This window comes from Cyanistes caeruleus, chromosome 11 (assembly GCF_971803275.1).
Source record: "Cyanistes caeruleus chromosome 11, bCyaCae1.hap1.1, whole genome shotgun sequence".
NCBI classification, from domain to species: Eukaryota; Metazoa; Chordata; class Aves; order Passeriformes; family Paridae; genus Cyanistes; species Cyanistes caeruleus.
The window spans coordinates 9,853,224-9,877,516 of record NC_141711.1 but is presented as its reverse complement, the minus strand read 5'-3'; the positions used below and the strand labels follow the sequence as shown (position 1 = coordinate 9,877,516).

General features: G+C 41.1%; 1 protein-coding gene across 4 annotated transcripts in view; it reads left to right on the top strand.

The window, feature by feature from the left end:
- Positions 1-4,392: 4,392 nt before the first annotated feature.
- SLC6A6 (solute carrier family 6 member 6) overlaps positions 4,393-24,293 on the top strand; it is a 124,152-nt gene continuing 104,251 nt past the window's right edge. For 2 of the 4 annotated variants that reach the window (XM_086846094.1, XM_086846092.1), the window contains exons 1-2: positions 4,393-4,587; positions 7,386-7,461. The gene's annotated coding sequence lies outside the window, so the exon portion shown is untranslated. The remainder of the gene's footprint in view (positions 4,588-7,385; positions 7,462-24,293) is intronic. The other 2 variants (XM_086846095.1, XM_086846088.1) reach the window with 1 other exon arrangement.

Below are 24,293 nucleotides of genomic sequence, written 5' to 3'. Positions count from 1 at the left end.
GGGGTGGCCCTGGGAGGCACTGTGTGCCTGTGCCAGCTGACTGAGAGGCACCACAGGGTTAAAATCCTTCCTCTGCTTCCCCCTTCTTTCCAGAGATTAGTAAGCAAGTTGCTGAGCTTTACCACAAATAACCTGTTACCTTCACCTGAGGTCTTGCTCCAGGTGCTGCTGCTCCGGTCAAGAACAGGGCAGGAGCCAAGCCTGACCTTTGCTCTTGTGTGCCAGCAGGGAAGAGGGATGGGTTCTGTGCCCTCACCCAAGGTCCAGGCTTCACGGGTGGGGAGGGAGGCAGTGCTAGATTTTCTCCAATTATCCCTTGCCTGGGTGGAGAGTCCAAGTTGCAACTGAGTAATCAGCCACCCCAGACACCACCCTCCTCCCTGAAGCTCTCACAAAGTGTGATTAATTACATGATAAGGCTAGAGAATGGGTTGTGAGTGATCAATAGCTTTGTGCAGGGGTTAACTGTGTGCCTGTGACCTTTGCATGGTCCAGTGCTGCTCATGCTCTCCAGCTGCCACAGACACATGAACTCCAAGACTCTGCTGATAGGGAGTAAGACAGGGCCTCTTGAGATCTGTAAACCTTTAGACTTGGTGTTATAAGTAACTGTAACTTGCTTTGCTTTCTGAGGTTGTCGTGGGTTTAGATTAGAATTGTTTTCATATGCCATCACCAAACAACCACACTTGGTGCCCAGCGTGGATGTCAGGCAGGGGACAGACAACAAGAAGCAAATGTGTGACCATAATCTAATGAGTTGTAATTGTCACACTGATATCATATTGATGCTGATGATTAAGATTATGAAAATAGGCAGATTTGTTATCTTAAAAGGTATTTAAATCACTAGAGAGTTTGGCTTGACACATTTAATTTCTTTTGAGGTAATGTTTTTCCTTACTGTAGGACTGTCCTGACAACACATCTGTCTTCTGATACTTACATGGATATTCTGCAAATGTCCTCTCCAAAACTATCATGAAAGCATCCTCCCTTTCGTGCCTAGAAATAAACCCTGTCCTGATGGAGCAGAAAGTGCCATTCTGCAGAGCCAAGGAGCAAGTTTTATTATAAGTTTACGTAACTTGAAATATGAAAGGGCCCTGAAATTTGCAGTGTGTAAAACTTCACAACATTATAAACCATCCAGACTTCAGCACAGAGAACCATTTATCCATGTCATATGACTCTATGAAGCCAGGAAACAATGCACGTCTCTTCAGCCTTTCATTAACTTACTGGTCAATATAATGAGTTTCATAAGAAATAAAATATCCCATCATCACCCAGGAAGAGGTATTTTCGGCCAGATGTAAGACACAAATTTAATCAGAATTTACTGACTTCTCTCTGCAAGTGGAGCTGTCTGGTAGGGAAGGGGTTTCCTTACAGGGCAGCTCCACCTAAATTCATCTGAAGTCTGTATAGTCTTAAAACATTCAAGTTGTCCTCTTCAGGCCTAGAAACCAAAATCCAGCTGACAGCCTTCAGTTAAAGGATAAGCTTTCAAGGGTAGTGGGAATTCCTTTATGAAGTAACCACGTGCCCTACAGCATGAGGTAATCTTACTAGGCTGCTCAGTTTTTACTTATGTCCAGTGAACTATGTATACCAAATTCCGCTGGTTTCTTTCTGAGGAATTTATTGAACAATTTCCCCAAAGTTTGCTAAAATCTGCTAAATGGGTAATGGTAATTGTAACAAACTCCTACCTGTTGAATTTATTTTGCATATTGTCTCAACATGCAAGGTGTCATGTAGTCCACTTCTGCAAGGCCGGCTAGAAATTGCCTCAGGCTTTAATTATTGGGAAGGAAGTAGAAATAGGAACTCTCAAAAAAAATGAGAAATGCATTTTATGCTTTCAGGTGCTCTGGGACAAACAGATGAGTTTGAGATCAGGGTCTCACCTTTTCAAGTAGACACAACATATAACTTAAGTGGCAATATTATTTACAGTGAATAAATACAACCCACTAAGTGTATGCAAGAAAAAAGCAGAGACCCAGGAAAGGTGAATTCTTGTAGTGCAGACAAAGTGCAAGGGATCCCAGGACTATGACGTATTCATTCAAGTGACCAATTCAATCAGTCCTAATACAGCACTTTGTTATCACTGCTTCCTACAAAATAATACTGCCACTTCCATACTACCCTGCTGAGCAGCCCTTGGAAACCAGCTGAGCCAACACTATGGACTCAAAAGCAGATGTCCCACAGGGTGACCACTGCCTGTGAGATCCCACCTCCTCTGTGGCCCCTTGATCCACTGCCTCAGGGGATGCCAGAGGACAAGTTGTGTCCCTCAGTAGTGCAGATCTACCCATCCTTGTCCTTCTGCTTCAAACTAAACCAACGCAAAGGAGAATGTGAGAGTCCTTGTGAGGCGTTATTTGGGGACAGGGACCAAAGCCTGAGCTCTCCTCTGTGTGAGCTAACTCCTGGGTCAAACCCCAGGACACAGGCCCTTCGGATCAGCTCGATGTGCGTGCGCTGGCAAAGCATCATGGATGCTTAGGCAACTGTTATCAGATCTCTGTTTATAAATACAAGATTTTGAATTTGGCTTGAGTGCTTAAGCTTACTAGCAGGCAGGCTTCCCCCCCCAACAAAAGCACAATAACAACTAGAACGAACAATCACTGTTTCACCTCTCCCACATTAGCTATTAATAATGTTAATTTACTTCCTTTGAGAGATACCATATGGTCCCCTTCCTGATCCCTCTACAGGCATAAGAAAAAACTAAGGAAATTAGAGAGACTCCATAACACTGATGGCCACATCCAATGTCTTATCAGGCTTCCTGTTGTTGGGAGTATTGTTTTCCTTTAAAGATTAATATTTACAATGGTTACTTAGTTATCTTAGTTCATTTGGTGACCATTAAAGATTCCAGCCCTGAGTGCGATGAATGAACCTCCTTTTATTTGTCCTTGATGACTTATTTGTCTTGTGCCTCGTCTGGCTGAAAATCAAGGAAAATAATTACTGGGTTGGGCTTTTACTGCAATTTCATATGAGGGCTCAAAGTGCATGTTTCTCTTTGTTTTAGAGTGGGAGCCCTTACCTGATGTTTCTGCTGATGTATGCATATTTAAGAATATATGGTTTCAGATTAGAAACAAAGTTAAAATATGTATTTTCATCTATTTTTCTTAAGCTGCATGCCTGTGCTCCTTGGGGGGGAAAAAAGAGAATATTTCACATTTCATCCACAACTGGATGTACAGCAGCCATAAAGGGTCACCAAAGGGGTCTTTGTTGGGACAGAAAAGGCAGCGTGTGGCTGTCCACAGGCTGAAGGAACAATAACCCAGTCAGAGCCTGTCCATAGCTTTTCCCTGTGCATCAGCTGAACTTCAAGGGATTTCTCTGAAAGTACTAACGACACAATCATTTTTCTCCTGTATTTTTTAATAAAAGCCCAAAGGCAAAGCAGGAAGGTGTTGTTCAGTGTGACACATATGGGGATCTCAATCCAGCTGCCAGCTTCCAGAGCTACAGGGACACTTCTAGCCATGATGGATTTTGAAGCCACCTTGAGTTGTCTTTGTTCCTACTAAAGAGGAGTACAAAAACTCCCCTGTACTCACAGGGGTACTAGACCCAGCCCAGTTCTCTGGAAAACACGACCAGAGGAAAACATGGTCTATAGTATGAATTGTTCTAACTCTGTGCCATGTGCAGCATTACTGCAGGAGTGAACGTCAGTGCATGAGCATGCCCTGTTTTTATCCCTTATCTTGCCCTCCCTGGAGGTGGAAGCTCCTACCAGCTCATCCTCAGCTGCCCTTAAAATGGATTCATTTCCATCTTTGTGAGCAGACCCCCTGCAAGTACAGTTCTGGTGGTAATCATGCTGGCCACCTCTCCATGCATCCTTCCTACCCCAGCCCATCGGTGTTTTCTTGAGTAAAGTCCTCTGGATGACAAAGGCCAGGATTCAGCCAGGTCTGTTTATGATGTGTTAATCATTTTGCAGCATGAACCGCCAGACCCCCACGAGTGAGCCAGTTCTCAGGCACAGCTGGCTCCTAGAGAAAGGATAATTTATAATCATGACACTTCCAAGGTCTCTCTCTTTTTCTCCCCTTCCCCTTCATAGTCCTTGCTCTCATCCCAACTGGTGAATGTGGGACAGACCACCCCAGCATTTGCAGGGGGAGGCTGCTTTTCTGGTTTCCTAGCATAATGCTGTCTCATCCTGAAACTGCATATTTGGTGCACTTTTATTTGAACTCATTTGCAAAATGACAGATGTTTCTGATACGATAAGAAACGTGGCCCAGAGGCGCTGCAGAGCTGCTTGTGCTCCTCACCTGAATCACAAATGAGATAATGCTTTCTTATCTGTTAAAAAACACGAGCAACTGCACATATAAATAACACGTCACTAAGTGCCAGCTGTTTGTGCCAATGACATTTTTCTTAAAAGAACAGCTCCCCCCGTCATCTGCTTTCTCTCTTGTAGAAAATCTGGAGCTCTTTTGCAAGCACAGCAGAAAAGATGTTTTTTCTTTTTTAAGCTGCAGTTACTTTAAAATAATTCCATGTGAGCAAAAAACAGCTTTTATGACTCAGGTACTTTTTTTTTCTTTTTTTTTCGGTACTTCCTTGTCCTTTTTCTGCATCTCTCTCTGCACTGAAGGAAAAAAGTATCAGTGCTGCTTTCTGTCTCTTGGCAAATCATTCTTGCAGACCTTGCTGGCTTTCCATGATTTCAGGGCTTCTGTTCTGAATGGAATGGAAGAAAGTTACTTAGTGTTTAATTTTTTTATTTTCATTGAAATGATTTTGAAAATGTGAAAGAGAACAGGAAATCACTTTTCCTAAGGTTTGTAAAAGGATTTTTGGTACCTTGAATTTAGATTGAAGGTAGAACCACCTCTAGAACCTCAGACATAGAAGCAAGCAGGCCTGCTTACTCAGTAACCTTTACTATTAATTCTTGCAGACAACAGAACTTAAAAATCCTACCAGGTGAAGTTGTTCTGGTAATTGATCTGTTCGATGTTTTATTAGGATAAAACTGAGAAACACTTTTCAGCATTTTGCCAGCTCAGGCAGGGATGTATTTCTGTTACAAATGACCTTCTGGGAGAACTTGACTGCAGGGACATGATTCATTGGCAGCCTGCTGGTGACAGCCTTGTTTCTATTGTTCTAAAACTCTGGTTTCACATTTCTCCTCTTAGATAAGCTGCAAACATTAACTACACAGTGAGCTACAAATAAAGTGTGATGTAAGAATTAAGCCCATTATCTGATTGGCAGTGCAGGGCTACTCTTCCAGGTTAAGGGTTTGAGCAGAGGTTTTGTTTGGGTTTTTTTTAAAGCAAAACTTTGGCTTCTTACATTACTGAAAGCATTGTCCTCCCAAAAGATAAAATATTCCTTTGGAAGCTGCAGTGTGTATATATAGTGTGAGCTATAAATAGTCTGGAGCTAGTTCTGCACAGTACCAGTGTGCAGAGATATTAAGGACAGATTCTGATTTTTATGGCTACATTGGGGCTGCTGAGAAAAAACAGTCTGAAATGGTGACTTTTAAATTTTATTCAGTATGTTTAGATTCACACCAAGATAAGAATCTTGCTGGGACTTTTATATGTGTTTTAAGGAATAAAGGAATTTGGTGGCCTCAGTTTAATCTTCGTTTGAGTTGGAGGCTACATATCAATTTCTGGTATTCTTATTTAGGACTAATACTGAGGCAAATGAATTCACTCTTACATGAGGAATGGCTTGATTATCATTCTAGCTGAAAAATAGGTCTTTATACTCCCACAGCTCAGCTGCTGTGAGTGGATGTGCATCAGGACTGAGAAATGGTTGCTATTCAGCTCCTTCTGATGCTAGGATGACTTTCAGCAATTGAATGATTTATGGTAATGTTGATATTCATGCAGGCTATTTTACTGCCAGGATAAAGACCACAATGTCTGATGAGTTTCTTTTTTTGAAGGGATATGGTGGTTATAGGCTGACATTGGAACCAAATTCTCTGGCTGAAGCAGTGTCTTCCCTGCTGCAATGGGGTGGAGGCTGCGGGCAAGGGGACAAGAAGAAAAGTACCTGTTTATAATGGATTATTGACCATGTATTATCTCTTCTGCTGTAAAATCTTAACAGGACAAAGCATAATAATGTTATTAAGGGCATATGAGGCAGGGTCAATGCCAGGGTATTAACCTTACTTAGCAAAATTGTGATAAATATAATAGATCTCATGTTTCCACAAGAAAGCAGCAGCTTTACAGCAGCTTCTGATCATGCATTAAAACTCACTGCCCTCTGTTGCATCTTTCTTAGATTTGAACAGCAAGGAGAAGGGTTGTTTGTGCTGTTGGCTTGTGCCTTTTAACATCTGTGCAGTTTGGAGGCGTCATTCTGGGTTCCTAAATCTTCTTTGCAGTATGTCATGTACACTTGAAAGAATGAGTTAGGCCATCCATACAGAGATGCCTGGTAGGAGGCTCCTGGGCCTCGGTGGTACACAATGGGTCCCCATGGAGCACTTTGGGATTCAGTCCTTTGGCAATTTGCTGTGCAGTGGATTGCAGGATTCAGTGGAGCAGCTTTCATTCATACTAGTGAATTCCTGGTGACTTGTGGAGTGTTTGTTGAGGTCTGTGGTGATCTTACACATCATAATTGAAGTTGTGTAGTTTCCTTCCTAGGATGATCCATTCTGTAAGACTTAATGCATCAGACTTCCTGGTCAACTTTACTGGCCCGTTTATTTAACAGACTTCTTAATCACTTCTGAGTAGCACTTTACTCCTGCTTGCACTTATCCTCCTATATGCTGTCCTGGCCACTCTCAGAGGCTGTAGAAAGGGGGCAGGAGAGACAAGAACAACTTCTTTTGTGTATTCTTTTCAGCTCATGACTCACTGCACAGGGACCCTGGAAATGGGCCATGCTGAAGTGCACTGCAGGCAGGGCCCATTGCAAACCCTGGGAAACATCTCAGATCTGCCTTCATGTGCTCTAGTGCCTGCTAGAAGAAACAAAGGACTGCAAGGACCCCAAAATCTCTCCATGCCTCTTAAACTTCTGTGCCTCCTTCTGTCCTTGTTATGTATATGCAGCTGGGACAGCTGAGAACAGGGAACTGTCTTTCTACAGATACACTGATGTTCCCAGTTCAGTGACATGTAAATATGAAAATTAGTAAAGCCCAAGGACTAAAAGCACACCAGTGCAGCTCACTCAAATCCCACTGCTGTGAGCTCCTTTCATACCCAAGGAAAGTCCATACTGCTCTTCCCAAGTGGTGACTGAGCCCATCCAATAACCTCTGCCATCCTCCTGAGATCAGCTCCGGCTGTACCTGTCCCTGTCTATATGGTCAAACCTGTCTCTTACTTCTGCAGAGATGCCCTTCATGATACAACAGGAGCTGGCCAGATATAATCCCAGCCTTCCTCTTCAGTTCTGCACCCTCATGTGGTAAATATCTTTACTTGTGTTGTTCCACTGACCTTTTATTTTGGTTGTTCTTCTTGTTAGCAATATCCCTAGAGCTCAAACTTACAGGTGAGCACCTTCTACTCCTCTAGTCTTAGCTCTGGTGCTGACTGTGGAAACATCTCCCCCTATCTTCAGCTGGTTCCAGGTAGAGAAGGGAGTTTCTGACAGGCATAGCTCTGTTATATATCTGGGCTGGTCTGAGTATTTTCCCAAAGAATTTGTGAAATACTCTGAATGATCAAAGGCACAAGCATGTGATTCCAGGTCACTGGAGAACAAGCTATTTAAAAAGCACTAAAAAAAGAAAAACTGAAAGACTATCTGGCTCTAGAAAGCACTTAATTTAGTGAAGTGTCCATGTCATGAGTGAATGTCTTGTCATAAGGCAATTTTGCAGTATTCCTCAGGGCTAGCATGGGTCCCACTTTTGTGTGTGACACATGGATAGTGCCACACTGAATGTAAATGTGTTCGCATACAGTTCAAATACCCTTGGCCTGCAGTCATTTTTTCTTTTTTTCTCCCATCTGTTTGACCCTTGCATCACTGGGCTGTTTGGTTGATTTGTGTAATCTTGTGCACTATCAGTTTCAGCTTACCTGATCTTGTTCTGGCATCTCTGCCTCTCAGCATCTTCTAAGAAAGCTATTGTAATTCCATGAGCCTCCACGTTTATAGAATCATTTTCATTTCTCAGATGCAGATAAAATGTTTCTATCTTTGGGGCTGAAGATTTGGTGTCTCAGATGAAATTGTTTTATCATCATATAATAGAGCTAAACTTCTTACTTTGAGAATTGGTGGAGTAAGGCTTACTGCTCTCATGGCAATACCTACTTGCACTTATTTTCCATGTCTCTCTTTCCTGCTGGGCTGGTTTAGGGAATAATATTCTAATGAAGGGCAAGAAGAAACAAACTCTGCTGAATTATTCCCTTTGCACTCTTTTTATTTTGAAGAGTTCATCTCCCTTCAAGGACTATGTGGATTTTTCAACTTCACAAATAAGACCTTGTCTAGATCCTTTCCTTTGACAGGTAGAGGATAACACGGGAAGCCCTATGAACTTTCTGACAGTCATTCTCACTCAGAATTACAGATTTTTAGTGAATTCCCTTGCTGCTTTTATACGATTATTTCACCAACTGTTTTTTCACCTCTACAGTTTATATGGTTAATGGGCACACATTCAGAACCAATAAATGAGTAAAATGAGCAAACATGATTATCTTCCTGTAATAAATTGAGCAGAATGGGTCTCTTAGCATCATTTTGTATACAGTCCTTGGCCCTGGGAACCTTGCTCAGATGTGCCAGCTCAACTTTCCTCATTTGGCTGTCTGGGAAGGCTGTCAGAGTGGCCAGCAGAGTTCACTTTAGACTTTCTCTTCATCCCTTCCTCTGCAGCTGTTATGTGATTTGCAAGCAAAGTTTCTCTTTCTTCAAAAGTACTTTCATCTTTTGAAAACCAAGAAACTCCCTCTTCCCTAAATTATTCATGTTTAGGGTAGGGTTTCTGGTACCCTGAGGTCTAAAATACATATATTGATGATACCTGCTGGAGTCTTGTCTGTGTTGGCAGTGGTAGGAGAGACCTGTGGACGTTAAATGAAGCAATGTGGTTATATGTGTCTTTCAAAGCCAGGCTGGAGATGCAGCTGAACTCCACTCCTTTACCCTTTGACATCCAGTTTTTCTGAAAAATATTTTCCAGTGTCATATTTCAGTGGATCAATAAAGCATATGGCCTTTCTACTTAAAAACAAACAAACTTGAAAATACCTTTGACAAGATTAAACCCATGACCCATGACCTTCCTACATTTCCATGTTCTGTTTGGTTTCTTTGGATCAGCAAAAATAGCCCAAATATTAATATTAGCTGAATAGTCTTGTAATCCCAAAGAGAAGAACTTTTCCTGGAAGGAAGAGTCTGTCTCTTAAAAGGGACCTTTGTATTTTCTTGGATGTTTTACAAATGCTGCACCTGTACATGAGAGCTTCATCCAGATAGGAAATATACACTTCAAAGTGTGTTTCCATACACCCCTGAAACAAGAGCCCCTGTGCATTTGATAAATCAAATGGTTCTCTAATCTGATTATACAAATATCATGTAGCTACAATGGCTGTATTCCAATTAGTTTTTCAGCCATGAACCTTTGATAGTGTCTTTTCTTCAAAAGACAGTTTTATCTCCTATACTGGTCAAAATATTTTTAGTTGTCAGCCTGTTTACTAAATTCCATCTAGTCCATGCATATTACCAATCCTTTTCTAATGTGCATTAACAAGATGAATACGATTATTCTAATTTTGGAATCTCTTTTGCATTTAACAGCAGTTTTTCCTTTATGTAGAGCACTATTCATAAAGACACGTGTTCTAAGCATGAGGTTGGATTAGTTTTTGCAGATCTCAGATCAGTCCAGTGCTCTCTCCTCTCTGACAAAATTTCTAATTCCCTCCTAGCTGAAGAAAATTCAAATACATTTAGAAAGAAGAAAAAAGCAAAATCCAACACCAATCAGATAATTGCCCACAAACCTTGAAAGTTTTGCCCATCTAAATCCCCCTGGCTGGAACTGGAAATGCCACAGGCACAGATATTTCAGGTAAGCTCAATTCAGTAGCAATAATCACACCAGATTCTCTAGTCCATCACTTTGACATCTCCAGCAGTTTTCTATTTCATAATGTCACAAGTGAAGGCAGAAGGTAAACCTGACCTCTGTGCACTCTCGTAGGAACAAAGTGACAACAAAAAACAGGAAGAAAATGAAAACCATTTGCAATTCAGTAGAGATCCACAACCCTTCTGCAAGTGCAATACAGTGACAAACAAGTGATGGGCTCATGAACATCATTACAGGAATTTCTCCATGCTGATGTGCTCTGATGCTCACCAAGTTTCATTCTAACAAAGCATGACTGTGTTCCTCTCCTGCACTGCCAGGCCGAGGGGTTTGCCCTCATGCTTGTAGGAGAGAGAAGCCCTGATGTTGGCTTCAGTGGTTGCTTTTCATGCTGAAACATTTTCAGCCTAATCTCTTTTATTGGCAGCATCCAAAGTCAGATGCTTAAACCTCATATGGAGACTGAATAATTAGAAAAAGGGATTGTATCCAACTGCCTCATGTATTCACATGTGCCCAAGTGGTGAAAAGTCACAAATGTCTTTCTTCTCTCTCCCTCCTTGACTCATCTTGAATAACTTTATCCCTCTCAAGTGCAGAGGTGGTGTTGTGTCCTTTCAAACACTTTAATAACTGTTTTCCCTTAGTTAATACTCAGTATTACCTGGTTTCCCTTTGACTCGAGATTTATATTTTATGTTTTCCCAAGGCAGGTATGAACACTGGCTGCGCCCAGGTGCTGCTGCTACTGCTAAGCTTCCACTTTACATTCCCCAGATTCCAGCCTGGTGTGTCTAGGCAGACATTGCTTGGCTGTTTAAACTGAAAAACAGTAACACTGAAATACACTGAGGTTAAAGAAAAAGTCAAACAACTGCTTTAGGCTTAGAGTAAGAGAGTACCAGGTGAGAGAGATTTCGTGGGCAGGAAAGCTCAAGGAACCGGTCTTGAATGCAGAAGCAGAGCCACCTCTACAGAGACATGTAGGCTGAATAAGGTTATGATGTGAAAATAGAAGAAGCAGGTAGTTGAAAAATGGCCAATTATTTTAATTCCAGGGAAATTCCAAAGCAGGACTTGCTGTAGCACATCCAAACTGCAAATGTTCTGACAGTTTTAGCAATTCAGTGGTGTTTTCAAGATGTCTTCAAACCACCGTTGATTTTCTGCCTCCCACTGCCCTTTTACCAGCAAGCAAAGATGACAAAGCAGAGTGGGAAATTAGAATATTACAATGTTCACTACCCACACAGTCTCAATGACCATAATGAGAAAGACAACCAGAGGTGCAGAAAGCCAGCTGTGAGAGTTCAGCTGCCTGCATGCGTGTGTGCAGCAGAGAGGGTGCAGAGCGTGGGGGATGAAATCGTGTCATTGAATAAGGAGTGGTTTGGGCACAGTAATTGTTATATCTGAATGATCGTGACATGCAAGCAAGGAAAACAATGATGTTTTCAGACTCTGCAGAGAAGTAAAATCTTTGCTTCTTCCAAGCACGGCTGAACTTTGCAACCAAGAGCTTAATGCCATACCAGGTCAGTTAATAGGATATTATTGTCTCTAACCACAACAGTCAAGAGTTGGAGTTTGCTATCAACTGGCTGAATGACACCCAGAAATTCTTTCCAAACTTACAAACAAGCAAAGAGACAAGTTTGAACCTGAACTCCAGGGTAATCACGCCCCTGAGGAGCATAAACAAACATGGCACCAGCTAGAAAATTATTCTTGAGGTGTCACTGTTGACTGATCCAGATGAGAAGTTTCCAAGGTTGGGGTCGCGACCCCGAGGAGCGCTGATGGAAGGGAGGTCATGAGCCCGGAAATGAGGGTGGGAGCCGACAGGCTTGGGAACTGCTGATGCAGGCAGACGAATGGTCACGTCAAAGGGGTCCCCTTGGAATATCCTTTTCCCCTCTCCCGCCTCACAAACAGTAACTGGTGAAGTTTAAAGCTGACGAGACTGTCTGTTTATAGCACACTGCTGTATTTTTACAAGTATCCCTGGAAATGAGCCCAAGATGATTAGGGAGATGGGAGCAAGGAAAGCTCTTGAGGGAAGGATGTGGGACAAGGAGAAAGGGACGGGAGGCAGGTCTCTGGGAAACATGATCTGCCAAGAAAAATAAGGTTCATCAGTTTCAATGGGAAGAGAAGAGAGGCTTTTCAAGGTTGTAGTGAAGTTTTAAAGTCTAACTTGGAAAGTCAAATTCTTCTCCCTTAAGAAGTTTGAGGGATGTTCTTGTGCTCCTTCCCTGCGAGAAGTCCCTGGTGCTGAACTGGATACCTTGGTGTGGATGTTAATACAAGGTGGGATTAACGTGTGGCCAAAGTAAGGTCTGTAGAGCTAATATATACACAGAATAAGACAATTACCACTAAGTGAGTCTCCAAACGACTTCCTTTACTGTCCTTGTGTTTCAAAATTTACCAAAGCTAGGCCCTACATTTATGTGTGTTGAGAGTAAGACACTGTTCTCGAGAGCTTGTGTGGTTTACTTTATAATTCTCATACAATGGAAGAAAGTGGAACAGATCAGCAAATTAATGTAGCTTACATTACTAATTTTGTATCATGTCATTATTAAGAAAAGCATTTTAAGTCTTAGTAATGTCATCTTCTGTAATACCAAACTGGCTTCAATACAAGAGGAACATCAGCACCGTGAAATGGATACCTTGAACAATCCCAGGGCATGGAGGAGACAAGCAATTTTTGGCAATTAGAGGGAGTATAGCAATAGCACAGATTCAAGTCAAGGGTGGGAAATGGGCCTGGAGGGGATAAGCCAACAGAGGCCATCGTTGAAAAGCAAACATTAGGTCTGTGTGGTGCAATACTGATCTGTGGCTACGTGCTGGGTACAACGCAGAGGTAAAGTCAACACCACTATGTGCTATTTATTTAATAGTGTTCTGTTGAGTGGTGTTCACTGACAGGAAGGTTTTTATAACCCTGCAGCTACAGGGTTTCCTGGGTGCTGTCTTTTAGGCTCAAAGATGGCAGGGAAGAGTCCTGCTCAGGGCTGAAAAAGGTTCTGTAAGCCACAGAGCAAGGCAGAGCCAAGTTGCCTGTCTACCCCAATTGCTACTACAGAGACTGAAATAAATGCTGGAGAAAGAGGAGAAGTGAGTGAGGCCCTGAGAAGAAGGAGAGGTAGGGTTTCTTGAGCTTTAAATCTACTGGCAGGCCAGACCTTGGGACTTCTGCACAGGGAAATTGTCTGCTTCTGCTTGTTTCTAGCAAGTTAAAGGCTTTTTAGACCTTTTCATGATTAAATGAATTCATGTCAAGTATGTACAACTTCAAAAAGCAGCTAATTGATCAAGCAAGTGATGCCTAATCTTACATTCTCTGTTGAGGGCCTTGGGAGCTTTGTTTTTGAAGGCACCTAATTTAGCAGGATGGTCCAGACTGAATCTGCAGGTGAGATTCAGTTAAGGCTTTTACATGCACATATCCTAGGTGCCAGCCATAGAGATTGTTCACAGATGTGTTTCAGGTCAGGTAATGGCCACATTAGTGTGGAACCAGTCTATGTATCCAGTTCTGGTGAACCATCGTGGACCAGTCTCCACAAGTTTCTTTTCAGGATTTAAACCAAACCTTCATTTTGTTTGAGAAATTCAGTTTTATTTTCATAATTACCTTTAGTTTTGGAGCTGCCCTTAGGGCTATCTGGAATCTACTGAAACATGCTGAAGTATAAATCAAAAGTTTATGTATTTCATGTCAAATGCACAGAAATCAAGTATGAGGTTTCTGCTCCAATCATGTGGAAGTTCATTTTAATTTCCAAAGCATACTGTGTTTTGTTGTAAGAAACTGATGAGTTCTATTTAATGCTAAGGTCAGAATATATCATTTCAGTCTGGCTGTTTTTTCACATCAAAGCATGTGACTTCAGTTTCCAAAACATTTTTCCCCAAATATCTTTTTCCAGTCTGAAAAATAACCCATGGGAAAATAGTACAAATCTCATCATGATGCTTGAAATTGTCATGGTTTTCACATGTGACTGGTGACCATGCAAAGTAAAGAAAGGGTCTAATGTTACAGGATCTCTATGGTCAGTTTGTGTTGTGATCTAAGTGTTTGGTGTCTTTAGTGCAATAATAACCTAGTCCTATGGCTGACCCAGTCCATCTCTTCAGGTACACCTAATTTCCAGTGTGCTTCAGTCAGTTGGTTTATTTGAGGTTTTTTTCCTTGATACCACCTGAAAACATTTTAAGGTATATGTCATCCTCCTTGAAAGGAAATTTTTCAGGGGACTGTCAGGAATTTTTGATTCTCACATGCAGTCTGACTATTCCCATTCTTAATTTTTTCCTGTTACTGCTGGTCATAGATTTCATCTCTGTGATGACACCCTTAAAATAAACTGTTATCAGGTTTATAAGTCAATTGTTGATACATAATGTAAGGGCTCATCCATGTCCTCGTACTGGAGCTCCTAAATACCAAAGGGAATAATTCCTGAATAAAAAAACCAAAAAAACCAACAAAACTTAACTGGCTTCAGCCTATTAGAAATATAAGCCTTCAGAATAAATTCTTTATCCAAAATATAATTCTCCCAATTGAAAGCCAGGCATGACAAAACTCCTAGATTTAAAAAAAAAAAACCAACAAAACAACAAAAACCCAAACAAACAAAAACAAACAACCCCATGAAAACAAATAAACAAATAATGGACTTTTCTTGCTAGAGGCTGTTACAGGGCAGAGCTCTGGAAATAGATCAATTCACTTAATGAAGGGCCTTTGGACTATAAGTTTTCTGTTTGTAGACAGCAGACTCTCTTTGTATTTCTATATTAACAGAGTTTCTCCTAAGGAGCTGTGACCTTTCATCTCATTATGTATGGATCTGTGTATGTGAATGTGACATACAAATTTGTTACCAAGATACTATTTGAAGCAAACATCCTAAGGCCTTCCAAGTTGGCAAGCTGATGCTGATTTCTGAGTCATCCCAGCCTAAAATATTATTTTGTATTTTTGTAACATTTTGGACTGTAGAGGGAACATCAGCCATCTTACCTGACTGATGCTATCAGGTGCTTTCCATTATTTTCCTGATGTATGTCCTAGAGACAGCCACACAGACACACATCAGCCTGTATACAAACAGCACTGCAGTAGAATTGGATTCAGTTTACCAGCAAGGTGGATCAGCTCAGTTAACTATAGCAACTTATCTATAGCAGGATAAGGACTTGACAGGTTCTTTCAAGCTTGATGGAATTTGCATCACCTCATGTGTTGCTTTCCTCATCTTCCTCCTCTTTTCTTCTTCCCTGGCTATTGCCATCTCTTCCTGGTTTATGCAAACACACACTGCTGCTGGCAGCTTTTTGCGCTGTGCTGGTTCAGCGGTGGGACTGGGCAGAGTCGTGGCTGATCCGGGCATGGGCAGCACAGAGACCTTTTGGGAAATGGGCTGGGGGGGCTCCAGCCTGTGCCACAGTGCCTGGGCTCCTGTTGGTCCCTTGTTTCTAATTTATATAGTAGTGACTACTAATTAACAACCTGTAGCTAGCTCTGAGAGTTGTTCTGGAATGTGTCCTTTAGTAATAGGGGATTGATAAATGGCAGGGGATTCACTTCCAGTCCTGCACTCATTCCAAGAATCCTTTAATAGTGCACAATATCTCTTGGTGCTGCATATCTATTTCTGAATTCTAGCTGCAGCTGAGGCTTTCTTTTTTTGTCATGCCGGAGTTGCTGAGATTGTTTCATTTGTCAGGCGAGTATGTTCAAAGAAGAAATACTAAAATATATTGAATAAAAATATATTTAAAGTATTTCTACCCTATCTAAAATATGATTTCTCAAGATCTTGCAGAGTGTCTGCAACTTAGCCAGCTGCAATATTAATTAAGACGTGCCAGAGCCCTGTAACTTTCATATAATTAATGAATTGTAGATACCACTCTCAGTACAAATAATTAGCAGGATTTATACTGCGTTCTCTTCATGAAGAATGAGTCACTTCTCCCACACTCAAAGCATGCAGAAATTCTCAGGGAAAATGTAGCTGAGTACATTTAATTATTATAATTTCACTTAGCTATTTTTTGATGACAATGTCATCATAAATGAAATCTAGGACATTTCATACCTTCATGCCAGGAAGCTATCCTTGTAAATGGAGGACATGACAGTTATAAATTAGTATAAGTGATGAAAATTATTTCCATGGACATGAATTTTTTGTAGAGCAAAAGTTGACTGAACAGTACCTCCCTTTTATTTTCCAGCAATCCAAAAGTGAAACTCTTAAACACATTTACAAGCAGAGGAGCTGACCTTCAGGAACTCACATGATTTCCAGCAACATCCCATACACAGAGTTGAGATAATGAAAGCAATAAAAAAAAACTTGCCATTGCAAGTCTCCTGAGGCTGCCAGGTCTGTGTTATCTCTGTGTAGCCATGCTCCCACATGAATGACAACATTCTCGTGTTCCAAGAATTTATATCACTGAATAATTCGGAGAAGTTGCACTCCTGAATTTTGTGTGTGGTAGGTGATACTGTGGTGACTTTGGAAACTCACAATGATTGTATCCAGTTGAAAAAAAATGTACAAAACCCCTTGTGTAGCTAGCTTTTACTAGCAAAGTAAATAAGTAAACTTGGGGTAAATAATATTGTAACACAGGTAACAAATTTAGGAGGATCAAAAAAGTAGGCTCTAGGAAAGGAAGGGTCTGCATGGGCTGAGATCCTTGCTCAGCTACAATGAAATAGGTCAATTCCTCCAGCCTGAGATATTCCTGCTGCCTCATCTTAACTTGTCCTTCGTGTCTCTGAGCCAGGTTCCATGTCCTGAGCTGTGTGTGCCCTTTCTCTCTGGGTACCCATGAAAGCACTATGGAAGAGTTTGTGCAGCTCAGTCTTTTGCTGTCTTGCTAATATGGTTAAAGGAGAGTTCAGAAACTATGAATAGAATCATTATTTCAAATTTGGTCCAAAAGTTTGTATTTTCTCAACTGTGTCTTTTCAGAGAAGAGAACTGAGCTAAGTTGGAATGAAAACAATTGAGGGATTTTTGGAAGGGAGTAGGTTGCACAGGGAAAAAGCAATGTGTTGCAAGTGGGTAGATCCAGCCTGTGGGTACCATATATTTTGAAATCCTTGTGGTCTGGATAGTGACCAGCTAGATTTTTCAGACTGAGGCTTCCAGCTCCACCCCACTGAGGAAAGATTTCCCACTGCTGTGGAGCCCAAAAAGTGCCTGAGCATCCTGAAGTCCCTCTGTCACCTATCAACATAAATACAATTAATACACCTTTGCAGCAGTGTGTTTGCAAGAGAACTGGAGATCACTGCTGTCTATACCCTGCTTTTCTGTAGGCTGCTGTCTTGATACATTTCTATATCATGAAATTTCACCAAGATCCATGTTTGAAGTGCAGATTTTCTCCAGACATATTGATACATTTCTATATCATGAAATTTCACCAAGATCCATGTTTGAAGTGCAGATTTTCTCCAGACATATTGTGGGAGCTGATGAGCTCTGCAGAGGCACGAGCCTGGCCTGTGCGAAAGTGTCAGCATTGACTGCTGGATGCAAAATGGGATCTGAAGTACAGGGGCCTGGAAGGCAGAAACTTCATGTTATGTGGCCTTTCTGTTCTTATAACTAGGATATTATTACAGTTGAGCTCTTTCTTTCATACTGCACTCCTGTGATGACTCCCAAACATATTCCTTCAGAGATGATCTGCAGCCAGTTATCCAGATAATGAAGAAGGGCAGAGAGAGGGAGGGGGAAGATTTCCCACAGCTAATGTGAAACACATGCCAGTGAGACAGTAACTAGTCAGTGTGTTCATCATTTAACATGCAGAAAGTGCATCTCCTTAGAGCCACAGATAACCTGGGGCTCCGGGAAGCTGTAAGCAGGTGAGAGTCTCTGTCCTGGCTCTGACACAGCCAAAGCTGGAAGGAAAAGACAGAATAGGCCAATCCATGGCTCAGGTAATCCATCTATGGATAATCAAACGCTGTGTCTGACAGCTGTTGGACTGTTCTCCTTGTTAAAGTTTCCACCAGTCTGACATGATGAAATTCCTGTCATTTACATTAATATTTTTCCTTCTTCTAATTAGTAACTGGACTTGGGGCACACCTTAAGGTCAGCTGAGCTATATAATGTAACATATAATGTAGCTTTTTTACATAAAGTATAGGAAGTGGATAGATTGTACAAAACTGCAGAGTGCATGGCAATACAGCTCAGTCATCTTTTGAAGATTACTTGACTTTAGTGAAAAAGGCTTATCTTCCCCTGGATAGAGACATTCTTCTGCTGTGACATAAACTCACATTTTGTCTTTTATCTCCTTTATTGTTTCTGGAGAAAATATAGAGAGAAAGATAAAATACCCTCTGGTGACCCCTACACCTCCAGACTCCTTATTGCCTCGTGTCTTTTGTGACAGGTAACTTTCTAATGAGTGTTTCTGGAGAAGTTTCACAGTTCTTGTTAAAATGATTTGTTTGCTTTAGGACTTCAATTTGCAAGATGGAATCCCCTACCCTTGAGAAGATGCAGACCCTTCAAGTGGCATCTAGCATTACCTTCAGGAGCAGCCCCTTGCTGCTTCATCCAGCACTGTTGATACCAGTGGAAGTTTTACCCTGGATTTCAAACCTAATTCAGCCTGAGGACGGTGGTCCTTTCATCCTTTGGGCAGTTAAGATGCTTATGACCATCCATAGGGTCTGCAGACCCTGTGATGGAGGGCGGGCTTCGTGCCACACATGGTGGGAGCTTTGCTCTGAAGTACTGACAGTCTTAAGTTTAGATGTGGTGCAATGAGTGGGAGTAATAAGTAAAAGTCAGGAATAGGCACAGCGAAGGTCATGGCAGTGAGACCAAGGCTGCTCTGATTTGGCAGGTGAATATCCTGATGGCTGCACTGATTAAACAGTGAGTCACCAGCTGCAGGCTGGAAGGAAGAAGTGGGACATGCGAAAGATGTGGCTGTGGGGAGGCCTGGAGAGCAAACATTAGGAGGACAGTTCATGCCCAGAGGATGAGAATAGCTTGCCCGCTAGCTTAATTGTTTTTGGCATTTAAAACACTGGGTAAATCACTGACAAGAATGCCCAAAAGAACAATTTTGCATCAGTTATCTTCCTGATCATTTGACTGGATTGATTTTTATTTATAGTAGACAAAATAGGGTTATTTGTGATGTTTCATCTTTAGTCTAAATGTCTTTAATTTGGACATCCATTTAATTTGTAAGTTTTCCATATGATGCCAGTGAGACTGTTGGATTGTAGTCATGACCTATAACCAAACACCTCTCTTGCTCCATGTTGCTGACCACAGCTTTGGTTATGAAATGGGAAAGAATGTTAAAATCTAGAATATTTTTCTCTGTGGATTTTGTTTATTTTTATTTTTAATTGTTTGATTGGACAATGAAAAGTGTCAGTGATGCCAGTTGCAAGTCTTTAGGTATAAGTTTGCCTTTCAACCATTGTGTGGGAGTTATTATTAGCTTTTAAAAACTGACAGCTGTGAATTTTTAGTTCCTTTTTCTTAATAATCTCTGGGAAAATATGGCTTTACATAAGAGGCTGCTATATGAAAATGTAAAACCACGGCCAGGTTGGGATGCTGACATCTTTTTTATGTGTTGCTAACTTTTTCAGAGAGCAGCAGCAACAAGCTGAGCAAAGGCTCATCAGAAGCATCAAACAGAAGCATCGCTGCTTCTGTTTCCCTTGAATTCCTTTTCATCAGTCCAGTGACTACACGGGTTCTGATGACACATTTCTGGGTCACATGTGCCAGAAGGATGGGCTATGTGGAGACACATGGCATGGAAACTATTCTAGCTTGAGACCAGTTATGTGTACAGGTTTCACACATGATGTAAATGTGTATATTCCTCACATGGACTTTATTATTAGCACAATATTGAGACAAGGAGAGCCAGCTACATTGCTCCATATGTAACTAAAGCAACAGAAATACAATCTTTCTTGTTCCTTATTGTATTAAAACTGCAAATGGCTTATTAGAATCACAGAATGGCTTGGATTGGAAGGGACCTTAAAGATCATCCAGTTCCATGTCCCTGTCATGGCCAGAGACAGCTTCCACTATCCCAGGTTGCTCCAGACCCTGTCCAACCTGGCCTTGAACACTTCCAGGAATGGGGTATCCACAGCTGCTCTAGGTAATCAGTTACCAGGCCCTCACCACCCTCAGAGAAAAGAATTTATTCCTAATATATAATCTAAAGCTCTCCTTTTTCAGTTTATTACCCTATAAGGCAGTTTAGACCAGCACAGGCCCATTAGGAAATGCAGAGTGCACAAGTCAGAGCACAGATTACCCAAGGCCAGCTGGGGGGCTGCAGGAGAGAAGCAAAGGCAGGAGGGTGTAGTATCCACAGCTGGAGAAAGAATAGGAGGCCCAGATGAGTGTTTAAGAGTCAGACTCCTGCATGACCAAACTGAATGCTTGTTTTGTTTTTGATCCAGTGGAAACTTTGCTATGGAAGAGTTAGATAGTTTTCTTCCTTGGCTCTGCCATCAAAGAGGTGCTGCTGCCATTCCCAGCCAACTTTCTCACATTCAGTGGGATCTAGATTTCTCTCTGCAGGATATTGCTCTGGTTAGGAGATCAGAGGGAAAAATGCTGGAATTGTAGGTTCTCTTTATTTGGAATTTTTCAGGTTCATTAGTCACTTCCGCTGCAATTCTTTCAGCTAGTGCTAGTAGCAAGCTGCTGTCCTGGTACATGGATTAAATAGAGTTGGAGACACAAACTGGAGTGGTCAAAGATTGCATATCCAGTCCTCTGGGTTCCCACTAACAGGAAAAATTGAAAAATGTGTCTAGAGAAACTTGATCCAAGTATTCATGTCCCTCAGACACTGAATAAAACCACCTGGATGCAAAGAGCTTTCATTAATGACTCTCTTGTGTTAATCACAGAAAATTAGTTTAATATTCAGAAACATGAAGTATGGAAAGGTTAACCCAGTTTGATATCTGTGATGAGTATGAGCTAAACACAAAATTCCAAAATAATCATAGCCTGGGCTATGTTTTAAGTTCCTATTTATAGCTATAGAAAGGGATACTCTGACATGCTTCAGAGATGTGGTGAGTCCAGATGAAAACAGACATCAGGTGCTGACTATTGAGTAACTCAGGGTAATTTAAAAATGAGAGCTATTTTACAACACAGGAGGATAAACTTTGTCTGCTAATGAAATTATTACACAAGTTATGTAATATTTCACACATTTTCATTTGTCAAACAAGTAGAAGTTCTTGTAAGGTAGAGGCCAGGGTCTTCAATCCATCCTAAGAAGAAGAGTGGTCTCCCTTTCAACACCTTTTATATGAATGGGGCATCCAGATAATGCATTCCTAAATGCCAGCAAGGAAAGGAACACCAGCAATCTGGCAGAGATAACAACTAGGAATTTGGATCAGGATTTCTCTCCCCAACTCTGTATCTAACATGCATTTTGACCCTGGTAACTTTCTGGTTTTCAAGCCTCAGTTTAACCATGTATTTAGACAGATAAACCAAAATGTATCCTGTGAGAATACTGTAAAAGTTAGAGGCTTTGGAGGGGAGAAATGCTGAGTATAGTATTATTTGATCTGTATTTTCACAGGTTCACTCTAAGAAGAAAATGTGTATCATATGTAAAATTCAAAACATTCCTCCATGTCCTCAGGTTAAAATGATGGACATAAATGAGAAAAACTGTATTTAAGTGCTAAGCAGGATGGAGCAATAGGACTACTGCATTTCTATTTGCACTGCAAGTAAAGAATTCATCATAAATGTGCTAGGCCTGCATGGTTTTCTACCACATTTATGAGAATGATTTACCTCCTGTAATCAAAGCTAGCCACATTAGTGGCTAAGAATATTTACTAAGCTGTAGAGAAGAAATCAGTTTTAAATTCTACTGCTTTCTTTTCATCTGTGTCTCAATTAAACACTCTACATTAAATTCCTGAAATTTTTATGCTGCTGCTTGTAATGGGTCAGAAATGTCAGAGTATCCTTGAAGTGGAGCACTCTTCTTCAAGGCACTCTTCATAGCTTAATTAGCACATTTATTTCTTTCCCTGTGCCAGTTCTAAGGGCTTTCGTTATGTCAGATGCTTCCAGTTATTAGAAATCAGAGCCAGAAGTCAACTGATGAGCTACTGATCTCTCAAGCTAAATGTAATTTAATGCAACAGTTATCTAAGCAGTTTGCAAAGCCCCTCTGGGGAGTATATGTGCAGGGATGCTCCAGGATGCACTCTGTGCAGCACAACGCAGGACCTGATCCTTTAATGGCCCAAAGTCATCACTATGGCAATTTCTTTTACTCTGCTTTAGCAAGAAATCAAGCAAATAAGCTTTAAAACTGTCAAAAATTAGATGTTTGCTTTGTTGGTGTGTAATTGGTGGGGTTTTTTTTCTCAAACAGGCAGTGAGGAACCTTCCCAGTATCTTCAAGTAGCTTTGTTGTCTGGAAGCCCCAGCCCTGGCTGTGTAATTTCCATAGCTGGGCAGTGAAGGAAACAGTCCTTATTTTAAGTCCTGGAGCAAGATCATCTCTCAGAGTCTCTGGCTGAATATTTTTAATCCAAGATAACTGACTAAGCAGAACTAGTTCTGATTCTGGCTAACAATATGTCATTAATATACAAGTGCTCTAAAATGTTTGCCTTTGAATTATGAGACTCTGACCCTGAGATATCAGAAATCATTCCAATTAGACTAAATACACATAATTCACATAGTTCAGAATACGGTGAGGTCTCTTACCAACCCTTTTCTGATCATAGCCATCATGTGAATGACAGCATGTGCATGTCACACTGGGATTTTCCACTTGGCCTTTGTTCAGTACCAATCTGATAATGGGATGAAAAGTGGACTTGAGGAATGCAGTTCAAAGGACTTGCACTATTGAACCTGTGTACCAAGCCTGGCTATATGGTTCATAGTAACAACCTGTGACGATATCATAAACTGGAGACAGCCCTTGCAGGGCCACAGAACAGAAGATATATAGCCCACAAGTGGGACAGTGAGGAGGAGGAGCCAGGAAAGGGCCACTTAGGTAGTCGAAGGCAGCCAAAGGATGCTGTAAGAAACAACAGCCATGGCAATACTGATCTGACAACAGTTTCTTCCTCTGCTTCCCTGTGGAGGTGTTGTTGAGTTAAAATTCTCAGTTTGGTTATCTCTGCTCTTGAAAATATTGTGGTTACATTTTTAAAGACCTGATGGCAAAATTGCTCCCAAATTCTGAAATGCAAAAGTAAACAATCACATAAGTAAAAAATCTATCCTGATTTCTGGATCTTATTATATTAGGAAGTATGAAAGTGCTGATACAATGTAATGTACAATAAAATTGTTCCTGGTTTATTGTCGTATTTCATGCAGACACTGAAATACAGAAGCTTTCTGAAGAACAGTCTTATGTTTTATGTGGTGTCTGTTGGTATATTTTACCCTACATGTTAACAGTGCAGTATAACATTACTGCTGGCTGGCATGTTATTAAAAAAAAAAATACCTTCTTCAAAAAAAATTTTCATTCCCCATCTGGGATGCCACAGACTAACCTTTTTTCTTAAGGCAAACTTGATAGCCACATGTATTAATTCAGATTCAAAGACACCTGATCACTCTCTGTCTGTATTGTTTGCTCACAGTGGTTTTCCTTTTATCAGAGCCCACTGTACATGCTGCAGAGCCCTCAAAGGTACTGTGGTTTTAAATGCTCAGCTTTTTATTGAGAAAATCAGTGCAGGTGAATGAACAGTGTGAGTAGAGTGACAGCCAATGAGGCTGGGATGTACTGCAGTATCTTGGGAAGGAGCAGCCAGATCTGGGATTCAGCACAGTGGGTGGTAGAGTCTCATTGTTCCTATAATACTCCTTGAGACTTATGTATTGTGATTTGTAAGAGTATTCTTACTTTAGCCAGCAGGCTGATCAAGAAAAAAACAATTGTAGGTGATGCACATTTTTTTATTTAGGGACAAAATGCTGTGCAATTCTGAGTATGTCTTTCTTAATAATCTGGTTGTTCACATCTCACATATGCTCTTCTTGAACTGCCTATAGCAATATGCAACACTCCTCAGCTTGCCTGAGTTTGG